Source organism: Arachis duranensis, chromosome 5 (genome assembly GCF_000817695.3).
Source record: "Arachis duranensis cultivar V14167 chromosome 5, aradu.V14167.gnm2.J7QH, whole genome shotgun sequence".
Classification (NCBI taxonomy): domain Eukaryota; kingdom Viridiplantae; phylum Streptophyta; class Magnoliopsida; order Fabales; family Fabaceae; genus Arachis; species Arachis duranensis.
This window is the reverse complement of record NC_029776.3, coordinates 12336734-12341441: the sequence shown is the minus strand read 5'-3', so window position 1 is coordinate 12341441 and position 4708 is coordinate 12336734. Positions and strand designations below refer to the sequence as shown.

Sequence of the window (4708 nt, the reverse complement as noted above, 5' to 3'; positions counted from 1 at the left end):
ACGAGGTGCAGAATAGGATGCTGGAGAACACGCCAACTACATGAAATATTGGTTTTCAAGATACAACAATTGCTACACCGGTATAATCCTTCTCCCCATGTGTTTCGCCAGCTTGCACAATGGTCAGATGTACATGAGTGTAGTTTAGTCATTAGAGAGCGACCTGCTAATCAGCCACAATATAGTCTTCCAACTGCGTTGCAGGTAGCAGTTATAATTGTTGGTGATGACGTTGAAACAATAATTCGTAGACGAGATATTAAGGTGCAAACTCATGCTGGTAGCCTACAAAGGATTCAGGAATTCGTTGACTATTACGATCCACTACAATATCCTCTTTTTTTTCCATTTGGAACTCAAGGATGGGATATCAATACTCGAAGTCAAAGTGGGAGCAAAGTATCATGCCGAACATATTATAGCTATATGCTCCAGGTACAAATTCTCATTTTCTACGCAGTATAGACTTCAATAAAATTCTGCCAAAAAATTGTTCAATGTATCTAATCTTTTTTGCAAATTCCTAAAAATTTGTAGATCCACCTCGATGATCATTTCACCGTATTGCAAGCAAGGCAACTTCTACAACAATATGTTGTTGATAACTATGTGAAAATTGAAACTGAAAAGTTAAGATGGGTTCGAACTAGACAGAAGAAATTACGGGCTGAATTATACCAAGGCTTACAAGATGCCTTGCACACAGGAGAAACCAATGCAGGTAACTATTGTTGTATCTAATTGCTACTTCGTAAATCATTAAGAATTACTCAAAATAATTATTAAAACTAATAATATTTCTCTCTATATTTGTCTTCAGAAAATGTTGGAAGAAAAAGAACAATACTACCATACTCGTTCATTGGTAGCCGTCGCGACATGACCCAATGATATGAAGATGGAATGGCTATTGTTCTTAAAGAGGACAAGCCAGATATTTTTTCTCACAATGACATGCAATTCATCTTGGACTGAAATAACTTCAAAACTCAACCCAATTCAAACTCCACAAGATCGTTCAGATCTAACAACAAGAAATTTTCGAGCCAAATTTGAACAGTTGAAAGAGGATGTAATTACTAAAGGTGTCTTGGAAAAGGTGAAGAGCTATATTTATGTCACTGAATTTCAAAAAAGAGGATTGCCACATGTATATATGTTGCTAATCTTAGAAATTAATGACAAGTTAATTGATCCGGAGCATTATGATAATTTGGTATGTGCAGAGATACCATCTAAAGAAGTAGAACCACACCTACATGATACAGTGCTAAAACATATGATTCATGGTCCTTGTGGAACACTTGATCAATCTTCACCCTGCATGAAAAATGGTCAATGTAAATGTAACTACCCAAAAGAGTTTGCAGCAGAAACACGAAGAGGTGACGATTCATATCTGCAATATAAGCGACGATTCGACACTCCAGTACCGATTAACCAAAATGTCACAGTTGACAATAGATGGGTAGTTCCGTACAATCCTTGGCTACTACTAAAGTATGATTGCCATATTAATGTTGAGATATGTAGTAGCATCAAGAGTATAAAGTATCTCTACAAGTATTGCTACAAGGTTCCAGATCGGGTTGCAATGGAAGTTCACAACGGTTCTAATGTTGACGAGGTCCAACAATTTATTGATGCAAGATGGATCGCTACTCCAGAGGCATGTTGGAGAAAATTTAAATTTAACCTTTTACCGAATGTATCCATATGTGGAAAGGTTACAAATTCATTTGCCAAATCAACATCAAGTGAGCTTCTATGATCACCAAACCATTTCTGAAATACTTAATGATGATTATTTCTCTAGAGCAATGCTCACTGAGTTCTTTTCCCTAAATCGTGAGGAGGACCAACAATCTAGGCATCTTCTGAATAGAGAAATTCCAGAGTATTACACTTGGCACAACAAGAAAAAGGAATGGCGTCAGCGCAAGACACAGAGCAGATTCATCGGTCAAATTTATACTGTATCACCTTCAGAAGGAAAAAAAATTCTATTTGCATATTCTGTTATCTAATGTTAGAGGACCAATCAGTTGGAATGACTTGCTAACAATGAATGTGGTCCAATATTTGCCCTTCAAGCAATCTGCTCAACACCGAGGATTGTTAGAGAGTGACAGTAGCATCCGTGCATGTGAGGCTTTTGTTTTACGATTGCCATGTGCTTTACGAAGGTTGTTTGCAACTATCTTAATATTTTGTGAGCCTACAGATGTAAGAAGCTTATAGGATGAATTTTTTTTCATATATGGTGGATGATTATCCGTCAACCAGCACTACAACAGCCTTAGTGTTCACAAATTGGCTACTCAGGGATATAAATATTATACTCCTTCAGCATGGAAAACAGATTACACAATACAATTCGCCAGCTCTAACTTATGAAAATGACAATGACAACTCGATACCCAGAGTTATCCAATAAGAATTGTCCGTCGAAGTACCCCAAGAAGACATGTGTTCCATAAAAAGATTGAACAATGACCAATCTAAATCTTTCAAGTGCATTATGAATACAATTGAGAGAAGCGAAAGTGGAGTGTTCTTTGTTGATGGGCCAGGAGGAGCAGGCAAAACATTTTTTTACAAAGCTATAATTGCATAATTGAGAAATAAGGGTCATATTGTCTTGGTAACTGCATTATCAAGAATAACTGCAACATTATTACCTGGGGTCGAACAACTTATTCTAGGTTTAAGATCCCAACTAATGAAGAACCATCATCCATTTACGACATAAGCAAACAATCAGATCTTGCAAAGCTGATTAGACAAACAACAGCAATAATCTGGGATGAAGCACCAATGACAAATAAAGAATCGGTGCAATCATTAGACCGCACTCTGAGAGACATATTAGCAAACGATATACCATTTAGAGGAAAAGTGATGGTGATGGAGGAGATTTCCGCCAAGTACTGCCTGTTGTACCGAAAGGTAGTAAATCACAAATGATTTCAGCTTCTATAGTTAAGTCTCATTTATGAGCTTTCACTAAAATTCTACATTTGCAACAAAATATGCGATCTTCTAATGATCATGTTTTTGCTGAGTATCTTATGCGCGTTGGTGATGGAATTGAGCCCACCATACATGAAGACTTTGTATGGATACAAGAAAATATGGCAATTTCGTGGGAAGGTGAAGCATCATTACTCAAGTTAATAGATGAAATATTTCTAAACTTACAATCTCATGGGTGGCACGCTTCTTACATGGTAGAAAGGGCAATATTGACGCCAAAAAATCATGATGTGCAACAGTTTAATGATATAATTATCAACCAGTTTTCAGGAGAAGAACAAAATTTAGTCTCATTTGATGAGGTAGAAGGAGATGCAAATAATTTATATCAACAAGAATACCTTAACTCAGTTTCTACAGGCGGGTTGCCACCTCATATGCCGAAGGTAAAAAAAAGTACACCTTTGATGTTATCGAGAAACATAGACCCTAAGGCCGGCTTATGCAATGGTACAAGGTTACTATATCGTGAAACTTTTCAAAACATGTTGGATGTAGAAATTTTAACTGTCCATCACTATGGAAGAAGAGCTTTCTTACCTCGGATAAAACACAACAACAGAGAATTCAGGACTGCCTTTTATACTTATTCAGAAGTAATTTTCTGTAAGGTTGAGTTTTACAATAATAATAAACAAATCACAAGGACAGACCATTCCTAAAGTAGGGATCTATCTCCCTAAACATGTTTTCAGTCATGGCCAATTATATGTTGCTCTGTCTCGAAATATTTCTCAGTCAACTACAAAAATTTTAGTCAAAGAAAAAAAAATAGATGGAACAAGTGGAAAATTTACCAGAAATATAGTTTTCAAAGAAATATAGTTTTCAAAGAAATATTGTTACCTTCACCACAGGTAATTTATGTTCTTAGTAAATGTGTGTGTAGTTACTTCTTGGTATAATTTAGTCTTTATATAATTTTAATATTTAAATCTATTTCATTAATATAGATATTTTTGTGTACAAACTTCAATTTATTGACAGCTAATGACTTGTATTTTTTTAATAGACAAATTGATTTCAAAAGAGCTCATCAATATATGCTAGGAGATAAATACAACGAACTTGAACATCTGTTTTACGCAACAGGTGCGTACTAATTATCATTGACTGAGACATACTAGATATACTAGAAATATATTAATAAATATCAATTACAGAAAGAAGAATTCCAAAGTCTCTGGAGTGCATGGAAAGATGAGCAATCAATTGCATCAATCGAACCAATAGACAATAAAATATTTTTTTAAATTAATTACTATAAAAATTGCATTAAATATACATACTTCTATTTCTATGTTAATAATCATAATCATATGTTGTTTAATAGGTTCATTCCCTTCAAATTTATTCTGTTGGTTGGGGAGGTACAGTTAAAACAGACAAGATTTAATTCTAAAAGATGATAAAAAAAGAAAATATTGCTCTAATAACCTACAAGATAATGCAATCATCGTAATCAGAATGTTATAGATATCCCTATTATCTATCCCCTTCTATATTCTTCTTCTTTTATTAAATAAAGGGAAATATTTATGCCTAAAATATTAAAAGGTTACTCTAAGATTGCAATGGAGATTATGTTTCTCATGTTGAATAAAGTTGCAAAAAATAATTTTATACCAGTGATACTAAATTAAACTTTTTTTTCCAGCAACAAACTCACAAG

At 34.5% G+C, this 4708-nt stretch overlaps 1 pseudogene; it reads left to right on the top strand.

Annotated features, from left to right (window-relative positions):
- The first annotated feature begins 2260 nt into the window (after positions 1 to 2260).
- Positions 2261 to 4432, top strand: LOC107488100 (uncharacterized; annotated as a pseudogene).
- Positions 4433 to 4708: the final 276 nt, after the last annotated feature.